Here is a 17,588-nt window from a genome sequence, read left to right as displayed (position 1 = left end):
CAACATTTCCTCTCAAGTCCATTTTCTAGCATTTTATTCCACAAATGTCCCGTTCACCATTTGAAGCATAACACAAATGCTATTTTCTACAACGAGGCTTTTTCTCATTTTCTAAAACCTGTCCTCTTTCACCCCTTCACCCAAGTAATCTTTTCATAGTATGAATTCTGATAAAATTCTATCTACAGTCTTCCTAAGACACTCAGTTTCTAACTAATGGGCACTTACTGTGTGGCAGTCACTGTCCTGTAACCTGGAATGTGGTCAGGAAGAAATAGACAACACATTTCAGTCTCTGAATTTAAATTCGGTCTAATAGGAAGATTGACATATAAATAGCAGAGTAAAAAACATTTGGTTGATGCAGTATCATGCTAATGGTAAGAAATATGAAACCAATTTAGCAAACAACTATAGACGAAATATGGGGAGAGATAACATTAAAAGGAATACCTAAGGTAGGTGTTGGGGGGATGGATGCAGCAAACCACCATGGCACGTGTGTACCCATGTAACAGTCCTGCATGATCTGCATATGTACCCCAGAACTTAAAGTATAATTTAAAAAAAGAAAAAAATGAGGAATGTTTAAAAATATAAAATAAAATGATGATGAAAAAAATTGAGACAAAATTCCAAATTCTCTATCAATTCAAGCTCTATAAAATACTGCATCTTGCTCAATGATAAGAAATAATCTCTATGATGTCTCAAACACAAGGCAAGCCTCAAGATGTTATAACTTATCTTTCAGACAATGAAAATGTAAAGTAAAAATCTTTTAAGTCTTTTTATGTAGGAAGCAGAAAACATTCCTTAGTTACATACTATATTACCATTGTATAAGAAAATACTTAACATATGAAACAATTTTATAGAGGAAGGAATACTTCAGCTTCTACTATAGAAGGATACCAGTTCTATGAATATTAATATTGGCCAAAGCTTTTCTCATTGCACATGATGGCATTTGCAGCTCTAAAATAGCTGCCTTATCCTTAAAATACCATCATCAGTTCAAGGATATAGTCATTATCAAGCTAAGTCTAAGGGAAATTAAATAATGTGGCTCTTACAGAACAAATGAAAAATAACAACAATTTAATAAAGACATGGTAAAAATTATAGAAGAACTTTACATAGTGATTACCTTGTTCACAAATGTGTAACTTACTACCAAAAGAAAAGATCATTCCAGATTATCCTACGGCTATACTACAATGCAAAGCAGTAGGAGAGTCATATAAAGAATCGCTTCATTCCATTATTCCTAACAGAAGATACATTGAAAAACCAATATAAATAAATATTTAAAAGTTTTTTCAACATGAGAGTTGATTACTGAAGCTGAGAATGCTTGGCAGTATAAGTGATAATACCTGTTTTGATGTTAACCCAAGTAAATTGCATTCTGATGACCAAATTGATTAAAAAAACAGATGTAAGCTTTTCATAGAATGAATTTTTGAAAGGAATACTTTGAAAGTGTACATGGTTTACAAGACAACTGTATGTGCTGGTTCAAAGCAGCTTCTTGAGCAAGGGTTTGAATCCTGGCACTAACACTACCACTGTGACACCTGCTAGCTGCTTCATCTTGGCAAGTCACTTAAATGCTAATGTCCTCATCTGTGAAGCGTGATGATGATATACCTAGTCCATAAGGTTATCGCAGCAGGTAGCTGAGAGCCTATGTATGAAATACTTAGGACATTGTCTGGCAGATGGTGGTTACTATAAAATATTTGCTGTTATTATTATATATTTTATTATTGGGACCAATAAATAGGTTTAAATTCAAAGTAACACTTACATTTCAGGCAATGTTCCAGATGATTTTAGCATTAAGACACAAAATGTTGATTGATATAAATAAAGATGACACTTAAAGTAGTTTCTCATTTTGTTATTAGCAAGTACTGCTGGCCTTTAGGTCATGGACACCTTCAAGACTCAAATATCATCTTCAATGCTCAAATTCTTTCATCTGGGAAAAGTCTGTTCATATATATAGCTTTCCAACCTATTTTAAGAGATTCAAGGACAACATATTAATAACCTCTTACATAGTTAATACTTTTGGACACAGGTACTGAAAAAGATTTCATGACAAAGACACCAAAACCAGTCACAACAAAAGGAAAACTTGACAAATGGGATCAAATTAAACTTAAGAGCTTCTGCACAGCAAAGGAAACTATCAACAGAGTAAATAGACAACCTACAAAATGAGAGAAAATATTTGCAAACTATGCATCTGATAAAGGTCTCTAATATCCAGCATCTATAAAGAACGTAAACAAATTTGTAAGAGAAAAACAACCCCATTAAAAAGTGGGCATAGGATATGAATAGACACTTTTCTAAAGAAGGCATACATGCAGCCAACAACCATAAAAAAAAAGCTCAATATCACTGATCATTAGAGAAGCAAATCAAAACCACAACAAGATACCATCTCACACCAGTCAGAGTGGCTGTTAAAAAGCCAAAAAATAACAGATGCCAAAAAATAACAGGTGAGATTGCAGAGAAAAAGAAACTATTATACCCTACTGGGAGTGTAAGTTAGTTCAACCATTGTGGAAAGCAATATGGTAATTCCTCAAAAAGCTAAAAGCAGAACTACTATTCCACCCAGCTATCCCATTACTAGATATATCATCAGAGGAATATAAGTCATTCTACCATAAAGGCACATGCATGTGAACGTTCATTGCAGCACTATAATAGCAAAGACATGGAATCAACCTAAATGCCCGTCAAAGAAAATATGGTACATATACACCATGGAATACTATGTAGCCAAAAAAAAGAATAAGATTATGTCTTTTTTTTGGGAACACGGATGGAGCTGGAGGCTATTTTCCTTAGCAAAATAACACAGGAACAGAAAACCAAATACTGTATATTCTCACTTATAAGTGGAAGCTAACTGATGAGAACATATGAACACAAAGAAGGGAACAATAGACACTGGGGTCTACTTGAGAGTGGAGGGTGAGAGGAGAGAGAAGAGCAGAAAATAACCCAATAGTTACTGGGTACTGGGCTTTGTATCTGGGTGATGAAATAATCTGTACAACAAATCCCCATGACGTGAGTTTACCTATGTAACGAACCTTCATATGTACCTCTAAAGCTAAAATAAAAGTTTATTGAAAAAATTAATAACCTTTAAGGGTTAGATTTATTTTGTTATTATTCTAATGAAAATATTAGGTAATTTTTTGTTTGTTTTTTGAGGTGGAGTCTCACACTGTCACCCAGGCTGGAGTGCAGTGGTGCAATCTCAGCTCACTGCAACCTCTGTCCCCAGGGGTCAAGCAATTCTATTTCAGCTTCCTGAGTAGCTGGGATTACAGGTGTGTACCACCATGCTTGGCTGATTTTTATATTTTTAGTAGAGACGGGGTTTCACCCTGCTGGCCAGGCAGGTATCAAACTCCTGACCTCATGATCTGCCTGCTTCAGCCTCCCAAAGTGTTGGATTACAGGCATGAGCCACCACAACTGGCCAATATTAGGTAATTTTACATGCAGAACGAAAATTTATCTTACCTAAGACATGCATATGAAAAAGACACTTGCACACACGTTTGTAGTGGCACAATTCACAATTGCAAAAATATAGAACCAGCCTAAATGGCCATCAACCAATGAGTGGATAAGGAAAATATTATATATATATATGCATGGAATGGTACTTGGCCATAAAAGAAACAAAATAATGGCATTCACAGTAACCTGGATGGAGTTGGTGACCCTTATCATAATGAAGGAATAGAAAATCAAATACCATATGTTCTCACTTGTAAGTGGGAGCTAAGCTATAAGGACACAAAGGCAGAAGAATGATACAGTGGGCTTTGGGGACACCAGGGTGAGTGATAACAGATGATACACTGGGCACGGTATATAATACTCAGTTGATGAGTACACCAAAATCTCACAAATCACCACTGAAGAACTTACTTATGTAACGAGAAACCATCTATTCCCCCAAAACTATTGAAATAAAAAACTTTTTAAAATGCCTTCTATATATCATCTCTGAATATAATTACTTATTATTTCATAATTTAAAAATAATTGCCACATTTTTCTTTCTTTATAAAACACCGTAAAGTTTTTTAAAGTTGCTTGAAAAACATATTCAGAATTGTACCCTAGAGACAGCTCTGACATCTGGATGACAACTTACCTTAATTGGAAACATTAGGAAGAAACATTGATTGCATCAATCACTAAAAGATGACACTATAGCACCCCTGAAGTATTTATTCAGAACAATTGAGATGTGAGATTTTATTCCCCAGGAAAACAAAACCTGCTGAGTAGGCAAAATTCTTGCCTATAACTGCATCCTGCTGTTATAGTCACTGCAGTAATTAAACTTTAATATAATTCGTGTTTTCGATGTTAAAAGTAATATCATCATTTTATAATTTAAAAAATCGTTAGGCTGGGCATGGTGGCTCATGCCTGTAATCCCAGTACTTTGGGAGGCCGAGGCGGGCCGATCACCTGAAGTCAAAAGTTCAATGCCAGTCTGGCCAACATGGTGAAACCCTTTCTTGACTAAAACTGCAAAAATTAGCTGGATGTGGTGGCACTCACCTGTACTCCAAGCTACTTGAGAGGCTGAGGTAGGAGAATTGCTTGAACCCAGGAGTCGGAAATTACAGTGAGCCGAGATCGTACCACTGCACTCCATCTTGGGTGATAGAATAAAACTCCGTCTCCATCTCAAAAATAAAAAGTCAGTGAATATACTTTAATAGATGTTTGCTTCCACCAGATTGGAAGAAAAGGATTCTGTAATAACATAATACTTTTTTCTTTACCCGTCCAGTTACAACTCTAGAACGTCACCACTTTCTCAATTTCTTTATTCTTCTGCTCTTCTTTCAAAGGCTCAGAAATTGGTCTGAAGGAGCCACCAGTGAAACAGTATCTGATTGTCCCCACTGCAGGATGCTCTCAAGATAAGGTACTTCTTTCCCAGCTGTTGTCCCCATGCCATGTGTGTGGAAACTGTTTCTTATCTGTTTGCTAGTTTGGGGAACAAAGTGCTTAGGCTCAATTCTATGTTCATCTTGTTTCCTGAGTCTACATGTCTAGGGCTATGTAGTCTTTTAGAATGGAAAAACAAATTAAAATCTGTCTATCCTTTGAGACTTTCCACATCTAAATTCAAGGATTTTTTTTTTTTTTAATTTTTATTTTTCTTGACAGGGTCTCGCTCTGTTGCCCAGGCTGGAGTGCAGTGGCATGATTTCAGTTCATTGCAACCTCTCGCCTCAACTCAAGTCATTCTCCCACCTCAGCTTCCTGAGTAGCTAGACTACAGGTGTGCACCACCATGCCTGTCTAATTTTTGTATTTTTTGTAGAGACAAAGTTTTGCCGTGTTACCCAGATTGATCTCAAACTCTTGAGCTCAAGTGATTAGTCCACCGTGGCCTCCCAAAGTGCTGGGATTACAGGTGTGAGACACTGTACCTCAGCCTCAAAGACTTGAAGTGTAAAATTCAGCATCAACACCCTTGTACCCATCACAACTATCAACATATAGAATGTTTGCTTCATTTGAAAGAGTTTCCATGTTCTACTTTGCAATCTGTCTCTTCCCTTTTCCATGGCCCCAGGCAGCACTAATCAGCTGTCACTATATTTTTTTTTGCCTTTTCTAGAATTTAATTTAATAAAATCAAAAAGCATATAGTCTTTTGTAGTTGTCTTTTCTTATTTATTTAGCATAATTGTTTTGTGATTCATTCCTATTTTTATACGTGTCTGTAGTATATTCCTCTTTATTGTGGAGTTCTGTATTCCACTGTATGGATAATTCATTGATTATTTGATAAATATTTGATTTGTTTCCAAATTTGACCATTATAAACAGAACTTCTATGGACATCATATAAAAAAAGTCTTTTTGTGGACAAATCTTTTTGTTACGCATTTTCTTGAGTCATTGCTAGGAGTTTTCTTTCTTAAACTCATGAAAAAAGTATCTTTATAAGAAACTGTCAACTGTTTCCCAAAACATCTGTTTCATATATATTTCCACAAGCAATATATGGATAGTCCATACATAGAAAAGGACTGACCCATCACATCACCTCACCTATATCAGATAATGTGTGCAAGAGAATTAATCTTGTAATGTTTTGTAGTGTTAAGCTACTCAGATTAATTGGTGAAGAGTTTTCAAGTTGAAAGATTTAGTGAATTTTTAGGATAAGTAAGAACAAGGTTGATAAGGATACAGTGTTGATATTGCACAATTTAAAGTACTTTCTCCTGGCATTTTACTTAGAGGTGCTTTAACACAGATTTGATACTTTATTCTATTATCCCTATGGATTAACCATGAAACAGAAGTGAGAAGTTAATATCACATAGTATCCTGCTTGAACAAATCAACGATTTTCTTTCTTTCTTTTCTTCTTTCTTTTTTTTTTTGAAACAGAGTCCAGCTCTGTTGTCAGGTTGGTGTGCAGTGGTGAGATCTTGGCTCACTGCAATCTCCACCTCCTGCATTCAAGCGATTCTCCTGCCTCAGCCTCCCAAGTAGCTGGGACTGCAGGTGAGCACCACCAGGCCCAGCTAATTTTTGTATTTTTAGTAGAGATGGGGTTTCACCATGTTGGCCAGAATGGTTTCTATCTCTTGACATCATGATCCACCTGCCTGGGCCTCCCAAAGTGCCGGGATTACAGGTGTGCGCCACCACACTCCGCCAAACCGGTGTTTTATTCCTGTATAGAGCTATCTCCCCAGCTCCAGGGTAGTGGTGAGAACATTGTGTCAAAGCTTCAAAAAACTTTATACCTGGAAATTCTCTTAGCTTTTTGGGGAATGATTAAATATAAGAAAATAGCTGAGGATCATGTGATATTTGAAAAAAGTCCTTTAATCTGAGTTTAGGTGTCAAAATGAACAAATAAGAAATAATTTGGAAAGAAAAGAAATACTCATTTTCTATACTGCTAACAAATTACTACAAACTTACTAGCTGAAAGCACACATATGTGTTTTTGCAGATTTTGTGGGTCAGGAGTGCTGACAAGGCATGACTGGATCCTCAGTTTAGGGTCTAATATGGCTACAATCAAGATGTCAGTTGGAAATGGGCGTGGTGGGGCACACCTGTAGTCCCAGCTACTCAGAATGCTAAGGCAGGAGGATTACTTGAGCCCAGAAGTTCCAGGCTTTAGTGAACTATTATTGCACAGCTGCACTCCAGCCTGGGTGCCAAAGCAAGACCCTATCTTAAACCAACAGACAAAACAAGACGTTAGCCAGGCTGCATTTACATCCCTGTGCTTGACGAAGGAAGACTGTGCTTCCAAGCACACTAAGATTGTTGGTAGAATTCCTCAGTTATGTTTGTAGAACCGAGGATATTGTCTGTTGACTAGAGACTTCCATAAGTTCCTAAAGGTTGTCATAATCCTTAGCCCAGAGGTTCCCAACCTTTTTGATATCAGGGACCACTTTCGTGGAAGACAATTTTTCCATGGATGGGGATGCTTAGGGGTGTCGGGGCTTGAGGGGTGGCGGTGGGAAATGAACGAAGCTGTTTTCAGGCATTAGATTCTCACAGGAGTGAGCAACCTAGATCCTTCACTTGTGCAGCTCAGTTCACAACAGGGTTCACACTTCTACGAGTATCTAAGGCCACTGCTAATCTGACCAGAAGCGGAGCTTAGGCAGTAATGTTCCCTTGCCTGCCACTCACCTTCTGCTGTGCAGCCCAGTTCCAAACAGGCTCTAACCCTCACCCTAACCCTGCCCTCGCCACGTGAGTTTTCCAGCACTGCCTCGTCTTCACACGGTATGGAGAAACTCAAGAGCAGGTCTACTAGCAAGGAAAAGTCTTACACAACGTAACATAATCATGGGAGAGACAAAGAGAGGAATCCCGCACAGGATGAAGCACCTCCATGATGACTGCCCTTCTGGAACTGTGCATCTAGCCCGGACAGACACGGGTCCCATTCAAACTTGAATAGGAAGAAAGAGGCTCCAGAAAAAGATAATCTCCGAGAAAAAACATGTCAGTTTCTTGATGTATTTGATATAGTAAATAGGCAAAGCAAAAAGGATACAATATTAAATCCCCATGACAACAAAAGTTTGCATAAACAGTAAATAATAAGTGCTAAACACTGAATTCACCAAAAATGCAGCAAAACTATTTTGGAGGTTGGGTAGAGATGTGTATGTGTGTGTATACAGTTGGGGTAGCAAAATAGACATCTAAATCTTCATATTCTATAGTATGTAAACATCTAAAACTAAAAATATAAAAATGCATGCACATTTGTGAATAGTGTAGCAGTAAATAGATGGAGGAATTAAAGAGCTGAAAATCACTACTTATGGCAAATACACAGGAAGATATATGTGTGTGTGTATATGCATATATACATATATATATTCAGCAAAGTTTACTCTTTTGAGTCATACACTTCCTAATTTGAATTTCTCAAACTATGTACTTATATAATCATGATGAAGATAACAATGAAAGAGCAAGCGTAATGAGAATATGAACACTGCTTCATATACCTTAGTATTACTTGAATTTATTTTTATAAAATGTATATAAATCTAAATTTGTCATTAAAAAACAAAAACATCTCCTTGCTTCTTCCATGCTCCATAGACTATGAAGCCTGTGAATGAATTTTAAGGAGAAAGGGATCATCTTCTTTGAGGATGAAATAGAACAGGAGTAATAATAGGAGAGCTAATGGAGAAGGCACCGGGTATAAAATTAGAAAGAATAAATTTCAATAACATTACAGTTCTGGCCAGGCCTGCAGTTACATTTCAAGAAGGCAAGAGATGGACAAAGAACCTCATTAATGGTGTGCCAGGCACTGTGAAGGTGCTTTACCCTATATCCTCACTTACTCATTGCCGTAACACTGTGACAGATACTTCTTATCCCACGTTCCACAACATGGGACTAATAACAAGATGTGAAAGGACTTGCTCAGACAAACCAAGCCTCTTAGCGTCAGAGCAAGAACTGACTCCAATAGCCTCAGTTGTTCAGGGTTCTACACTGAATCCATGGGTAGCTGCAGTTCTTTGCACGTAAAATTTGCTTTATTATCATTATTATTATTATTTTATTATTTTATTATTTTTTTTTAGACAGAGTCTCGCTCTGGTGCCAGGTGCCAGGCTGGAGTGCAGTGGCGGGATCTTGGCTCACTGCAACCTCTGCCTCCTTGGTTCAAGCAATTCTCCTGCCTCAGCCTCCTGAGCAGCTGGGACTACAGGCACACGCCACCACGCCCAGCTAATTTTTGTATTTTTTTGGTAGAGACGGGGTTTCACTATGTTGACCAGGATGGTCTTGATCTCTTGACCTCATGATCTGCCCGCCTTGGCCTCCCAAAGATTACAGTAAATTTGCTTTATTTATTAAATAAAAACCTCTTTCATTGTGTTACTTAAATATGCCCGCTACAATCCTGTTTACGTGAATTCCGTTAAAAATAGACAACTCAAAGGTAACTGTCAGTTTTGCTGTTGTAAAATAGCCAGGTCTAGAATTTTAAATCAATTTTTATTAAATATAGTGTATTCAGATATTACAACAGTATTTTATTGTGTGAGTGTAGATGGTTAATTAAAAACAAGACTTTGCTAAATATAAGTAATGGATGTTTATGTAGTTTTTAGTTAACTACGGCAACTTGATTTACCTGTCCCTATTTGATTAAATCTTAACACACTATTTTAGCAATAAATCAATATTTAATAGACTTACTAGCATAGAGTTGATATTCTGCCAAGTCTTTATGAGAGAATTTGCTAAATATGAGCTGATGGCTTTATGTACTATCTTCATTCTTAAGTAAGGTTTTTTTTTTTCTAACTACTGTTTATGAAGAAATCTATTTTTTTAGCATATTTAGGACTTTTGATAATCATTCCTAAAGAATCTCAAAATGGACTTATTTTGAGATTTGAGATTTTATTTTGAGATTTTTGAAATAAATGGACTTTATTTTGAGAGTTATCTGTATTTATTGCTGTGATCAAAACAAGTGAGAGTGTCAAAGAAGAACAGTAATGCTGAAAACTTACAAAGGGCTTACTAGTCCATTGATAAAATGGTTCTATTAATGAGTCTGTGCATATGCACAAAGAACAGTCTTGTAAACACACAATGGGTAAAATGAGCACAGTGCTATATGGCTGTCACCAGGATGTACCACATTTCACAGTGTATGAGCAGGCAAAGGATAGCAGGTCACAGCCTAGAGTTCTTCTGGAGGCCCCTATCTTCCATTGCTGATAAACTGCAACAAAACGCATGAGTATGTGGTTTATGTGTGTGTGTGTGTGTGTGTGTGTGTGTGTGTGTGTGTGTGTGTCTGTGTGTGTGTGTATGTTTTAATTAGCATTTAATTAATAATTTTAACTTTCCAATTTGTAAATGAAAAATAGATTTTTTTGGTAATAACTGGTCACAAACAATCTCATCAGAATTAGACTTTTCCTTAAAATCTTTAAGCACATTTTTTCAATGAATAAAGGTACCAATATTTCTGAGTATAAATTGCCAGCTTTTACGAGACAAAAGTGTAAAATTTATTTTCGTTTTCTATTTCAAAGTATACTTCGAACATCTGTAACATTTAGATTTTATGAGACTTACAAATTAAAAGGTCCAGATTTCTTTTCTCAAGCACATAGCTCAGGTGTTCAAAAGGAGAGAAAGAGAGAGAGTGTGTGTGTGTATGTAGGTAAGTGTGGATGTGTTTGCACACAAACAGTAAGGATTTCACGTGCATGAGTGTGAGGGAGTGCAGATTTTTCATGATATAGGGTTGATGCTCACCCACATTGTCACTGACCAGCTTGATGGCCTCTCACCAACCTCCTTTCCTATTTCTATGCTAGACTCATTTAACAGAAAGCATGATGAAAATGACAAAAAGGGATCAGCTGATCCTTAAAGCTTTTGTTTAGCTTAATAGGCCAGGTTAGCATTTTGCAGATATTGGGTTTCCAGATTAATAATCCTAGTGAGAGCATCCAGCAACAGTAGCTGTTAGATGATGCAATTTGGAATCTCATTTCCTTCTTAGGTTAAGACAGACAAATCTCGTTTACAGTGTAAAGGATCTAAAATCATGAAAATAACGACCTCTGTTTTGCCTTCTCCTCCAAAGACATTTTCCAGAATTAGAAGTCAAGGTTACGATGACAGTTGTCACACTGCAGAAAACTGCCACCGCAGACTGTGTTTTGAAGCCTCATTTTTTCACTTATTAGGTTATAGAAAGCAACAACCATACCAGTAGAGGTATGTGAAGCTTTATATTGTGTTGGGAGACATAGAATCCCCTGATATTACAGCTGCACTTCTGATTTGTCATTTATTTGGAATAAATAGAGGGTGGCATGCCAGTTGCTATGGAAACTACTTCCACATTGGAGCAGGGCAAGACCTTTAAGCACGTTTGAAAATTGCTTCCTGCTCATTATGTTTCAGCACTGAAGAAGGTGTAGTGTGCAATTAAATAGAAATGAAGATTTAATTTAAAAAATTGAATTAAATTTTCTGGATTGTCCTTTGTGTACAATAAGCTTATGAGAGGGAGCATTGCTACATGCAATGCTAAGTGGATGTGCATTTTGGAAAGAGAGCAGGATCGCATTCTTACTGCTCTATGGTGTGTATGTGTGCATGTGTGTGTGTGCATGTGCAGGTGTGTGTACGTGTATGTGTACATGAGAGAGACTTACAATGATTCCTCTCACAGCAGTTTATATCAATTTCCAAAAATGTCAATTTCACCTAGCATATTCTGGAAACATTGGTAAATGTATGCAGGGCTATAAAAAGAAACATATATGTTTGGATTCATTTGTAGGCTATAAAATTAACATCAAGAGAGTTAAGCAGTATGCAGAGACAAAAATACAAAATTTAATTGTGCAGATTTTTAAAGAGAATATTTTAAGGTAAATTAGTGAGAACATGAGATTGTTATGTAGTCAGACTTGGAAACACAGCACTATAAAAACGATAATATATGCATATGAAGCAGCCAAAATATAAGGATTTTACATGATAGAAGCCAAAAGCAGGCTATGCTATATTTTAAAAACCAAGTAAGTATATTTTGTACATACATAGATGGTATTCCTTGGCTTCTAAAATTGAAAAATATTACAAAATGTTTATTTAGTCTTATACTGTATATTAATTATATAACTTATCCCAGAAATACAAATATAGATAATTGTTCTAAGAGGATCAGAGGATTACTTTAGCTATAGCCATGTAGTAAAAACTTATCTTTTTATAGCTCTTTACAAAATATAATGGGCTTCATCTGCATGATTTCATTTGCTCTCTAAACAATTCTGAGGTAATCAGTGTAGTGCAGCTATTATCTCTATTTTATATTTAAGTGACTCGTGCCAAGTCACCTAGATAATCTATGGAACATCAGGGAATCAACATCTCCTGATTTATTTCAATTTCTAGAAGTATTAATCTCACACTAAATTTGCAAAATATATCTTGTTTTCTCTTGACTAACTGAGAAAGGCATTGTAACGTATTCAGGAATACAATTGAACTTTTCTTTAGAGTGACAGAAAGTGTGTAATGAAGTGTGCTTTAACATGATTATTTTTCTAATCATTTTATTCTATGTATTTCTTAAGGGTTTAAAATGAGTTCTGGTTAATTTGCATTGTTCAGACATCTTTGCCATGATAGGAGATAGGATTTAGATGTAAATAGAAACACACCTGCTATGTTGATAAACAGGACTGCTTTTATCATGGCTCTGCATGTCCACCTAACTAGGTGCTATTTATGTTGAGTAGTTCTCTGCTCAATCAGTCCCTTATTGGTGATGAGCCCTTGTGGCAATGGAGCCCCGTGCTATAAAAAGATTGTATGGATAACTGAAAAATATTGCCCTATAATATCAGGAGCTTCCTTGGTGAGCAGCTGCTGGCCCAGCAGTCCTGGGACTTTCATGAGGCTGCTCTGAATATGTTCACAGCATGCTGAGGCTGACTCCATGCTGTTAATGTGCTGCCTCGCCAGATCTCAGGCTGCTGGTGTGCGCTGGTTTCATTCTATTTAATACTGCTTTTCTTATAGGAGATACTTTATGCTTCTGTCAAATAAAAATTACATTGCTCAATATACAATCGATGCCTTCATAATATCCCCTGCAGAAATCAGCACTTTATAAATATTATGAGTTTTTTTAGATTGTTAAATATAAAGGTTCTACATTATCACAAGTAACCGGTGAAGTAACTGTATTTCAAAAGGAAAAAAAAAAAAAAAAGATCTGTTGTTAATTATTTGAAGACCTACTGTCTGCGATTTAACATATTGATATGTGAAGATTTAATAAGACTTTAATTCTTGACTGAGAAGACAGTCATATCAAAAGCCAACAAGCTAGAATCCCCCTTGAGTCTAGGCCTTTTTGGTTTAAAGGGAGCCTGCCCTAAGCAGCTAGTCCCCAGGGCTTTCCACACTGGTACCAACCCTTGTGCAGTAGAAATGGAATAAAGGCTGCAGCAGAAATCTAGGAGAGAAATGGTAAGTTTCAGAGCTACGGTAGTGATACTACTCGGGGTGTAGAGATTTGGACACTCAAGAGAAAAAGAAAACGTGACAGTGTGACATATGAGGGTTGATTGAATGTGAGCATTTGAAGTAGATAATGGAGTCCAGAAATTTATCCAGATAGATAGAGTTAGCAATTGGAGTAAAGGAGAGATCCTGATAACATTCAGCAGGAGGGCTCTGCTTCAACCCTGGCTCCAAGCATTGAGGTCAAAACCTAGATAATATATAATTTGTGGTCAAAATTAGTTTCAATCTAATGGGAGTCAAGACATTTTATTAACAAATAATTTTATTTTTGATTGACGAAATAATAGCATTTTAGGAGAAAGACAAAAATATCCTACGAAAATTAATATCTGTGACCCTCGGCATGTAAACTTGTAGAAGGCTAGTGGTGTTCATGGGATGTGGGGAAGAAAATGTCCTCATTGACTGAAGTTACTTAATACATTTTAAATGTTAACTTGCCTGGTCAATTTTGGAAGTAAATTATTCTAAGTCTTCAATTTTGACATTGTTTCATCACACTTAAAATACTGTGTGGCTCCCTTCCCCTTGAATCTTCTTTTCCCCTATCCCTCAGTAAAGAAAAAAGAACAGCTTCTTTGTAAGTTTATTGTGCTATTTTGTGGGACAATCTTAATTCTCAGCATCAAACTCAAAGTTATTTAAGGAAGTGGATTCTTTTGGCATTTATATTCTCAATGACTGCTATGGTGACTGGTTTATTCACACTTTTGGATAAACAAAATACTTATACCACAACACTTGCTACCACATGCAAATACTTCATGTGACCTCCCATTACACAACGTAGCAATTGAAATGAGCTGTCTTTTAAAAGGTAGACATGGCTGGGTGAGGTGTCTCACGCCTGTAATCCCAGCACTTTGGGAGGCTGAGGTGGGTGGGTCACCTGAGGTTGGGAGTTTGAGGCCAGCCTGGCTAACACAAAGAAACCTGTCTCTGCTAAAATACAAAATTAGCCAAGTGTGGTGCTGCATACCTGTAGTCCCAGCTACTTGGGAGGCTGAGGCAGGAGAATTGCTTGAACCTGGGAGGTGGAGGTTTCAGTGAGCCGAGATCACATCATCGCACTCCAACCTGGGCAACAGGAGCAAAATTTCAACTTAGAAAAAAAAAAAAAAAAAAAAAAAGGTAGACATTAATGAGCACTAAGGCATGAATCCAATGGAATAAAAAGTAGTGAATATGTAAGAATTTGTTCAATAAACTGGATTCAGCTAAAATAGTTTTTAATTATGATTTTTAAATCCATAATACACATTCATTAATTTCTTAAGTAATTTGCAACTCTTAACTTCTCTTAAGTACAAAGTGTTTCCCAAAATGAGTACTGGCTGGAACTTAGATATTTCCCAAGTCAACCTATCTCTGGACACTAAAGAAGTGATTTATGCAAATAAGGTAACGCAACTGCTAAGCTCAATAAATGGCATAATTCTATTTAACTATTTTTATTTTACACCAAAACCCCAAATGAGCAAGGGTACAATTAAAGGTGTCATTCAAATGAGGAAGAATGGTTGAAAAATTATAGAATTATTCTTATGAAAAAGCTTATAAGGCAATATGCCATATGTTAGAAATAACTGAACATTAAATATTTTTATTTTATATATTTGTTGTTTTAATGACATCTGAGGAATAAGCTTTAATTTATTTATATACTTAGAAGTAAATCATGGGAGATATTATTAGCTGGAGTTCCCCCATTCAATGTACCCAGATCTCAGGGATTAACATTGATTTCAACCTACATTGTGATCCCATTATTCCTTTATGGATACTTATTTTTTAGCTAATAAAAATTAACACAAGTTAATATAATTTAGGAATGTAAAATACATCACTGAGAAATTATTTATATCCTTTTGAAAATTATTTTTGTTTTTTGAGAAAGTGTCTGGCTCTGTTGCCCAGGCTAGTGTGCATTGGCAAGACCTTGGCTCATTGCAGCCTCCGCTACCTGGGCTCAAGTGATCCTCCCATCTCAACTTCAAGTAGCTGGGATTACAGGCATACACAACCACATCTGGCTAATTTTTGCATTTTTTTTGAGACAGAATTTCACCATGTTTTCCAGGCTGGTCTGTAACTGATGAGTTCAAGCCATCTGCCTGCCTGAACACCCCAAAGTGCTGGGATTACAATCTTCACTCAAACTTAATTTATTAATTTATTTCTTTTAGATGATGACAGATTTTAAGCTGTTATTCTCTTTACCAAAGTCCACCTCATGTACTGAAAGTCTCTTTTTAAATGTTTTCAGATACTTTATATTTAATTCTCCAAAATGATCAACTGAAGAATCCAGATGGACTGTAATAATTTATTTTATTATTTGTGTGAGTCACATTTAAAATTGCTCATTATTATTTTATTCTTTTACTTAGAATGTTAAGGAAACGCATATGAGCCACATTGTGGCCAAATAGCTCAATGACTAACCAAGGAATGAGTTGTTGATTTCATGAAAGTAATTTTCTTTCTTTTTTTTTCTTTTTCTTTTTTTTTTTTTTTGAGGCGGAGTTTCGCTCTTGTTACCCAGGCTGGAGTACAATGGCGCGATCTCGGCTCACCGCAACCTCCGCCTTCTGGGTTCAGGCAATTCTCCTGCCTCAGCCTCCTGAGTGGCTGGGATTACAGGCATGCACCACCATGCCCAGCTAACTTTTTGTATTTTTAGTAGACACGGGGTTTCACCATGTTGACCAGGATGGTCTCGATCTCTTGACCTCGTGATCCACCCGCCTCGGCCTCCCAAAGTGCTGGGACTACAGGCTTGAGCCACCGCACCCGGCCTCATGAAAGTAATTTTTAAAAGTTATACAATCAGTGACAGCTTTAACTATCTTTAAAAACAAACCAGTCTCTTACTTTTCAGTAGTGTGTCTTAAGAGGTAAGTACTGGTAGAGACACTATCAGTTAACTACTCACTGTAAGTTTCGTTTTTACTAATAAAAGTTTAATTTTGTTTGGGACTTACTCCTGCCCAACATAGCCTACAAATCTCACGCTAATAATAATAAAAATAAATGTAATAACTATGTTATAAACTTCTTATGTATGCCATGTCACTTTTATGCACTTTAAATGTAGTTAATATAAAACTCAATGGGACATTATCATCAACAATTTATAGAGAAAAATGAAGTAACCTGGTAAGGTTTCACAGATAGCAGGTAACAAAGCTAAGAGTTGCTTAGTGTTCCAATGCATAAATATGGCTTGAATTTAGCTCCAATTTTCACGAATACATAATGATGTTTAAATTAATAAGTGGATATAGCTCTTTTTATTTTATATAGCAATAATTACTTCTTTAGGAGGTAGAAGTACAAATCCTGGAATAAGAATTATGTACATTTTAGGAATCTTGAGAAAGTGTACATCCCCATACCTACTTACCACTTGATATTTTTCTTTCACTTTCTCTTTGAAATAAAATTTGCATACAATGAAAACCACATATCCTAAATATGTAATTCAATGAACTCGGATCAGTGTCGACACCTAGTAAACAAAATCTCAATTAAGTTATATAAATACCTTTCATTCCAGAAGTTTTTTCACATTCTTTTCTAGTTAACTACCATCCACAGTTGGCCACTACTGTTCTGATTTTCATCACAATAGAATAGTTTTTCTATGTCACTTCAGATAGAAGAAATCACATAATATAATTGTAGTGTTTGATTTGTCTCACTCAGCATAATGCTTTTGAGATTCTTCGATATTGTTTACATTTCACAAAGTTTTTCTTGTTTATTGCCAAGTAGTATTTTATTATATGAAAATATCTCAAATAATCTTCATTATCTTGTTGATGGACAGAGATTTAGGCATTTTCAATTGGGGGCCTTTATGAAAAGAAATTGCCATAAACATCTTTACACAAGTCTTTTTTTTGGTGAAA

The 17,588-nt window shown here is 36.2% G+C and overlaps 1 long non-coding RNA gene across 1 annotated transcript in view; it reads left to right on the top strand.

Moving 5' to 3' along the window:
• LOC141581472 (uncharacterized) overlaps window positions 1-5,665 on the top strand; it is a 162,956-nt gene extending 157,291 nt beyond the window's left edge. The window contains exons 10-11 of the long non-coding RNA XR_012514126.1: window positions 4,917-4,993; window positions 5,239-5,665. This is a non-coding gene — a long non-coding RNA (uncharacterized LOC141581472). The remainder of the gene's footprint in view (window positions 1-4,916; window positions 4,994-5,238) is intronic.
• Window positions 5,666-17,588: the final 11,923 nt, after the last annotated feature.

Source organism: Saimiri boliviensis, chromosome 1 (assembly GCF_048565385.1).
Source record: "Saimiri boliviensis isolate mSaiBol1 chromosome 1, mSaiBol1.pri, whole genome shotgun sequence".
Classification (NCBI taxonomy): Eukaryota; Metazoa; Chordata; class Mammalia; order Primates; family Cebidae; genus Saimiri; species Saimiri boliviensis.
This window is presented reverse-complemented; position numbering and strand designations above follow the sequence as displayed.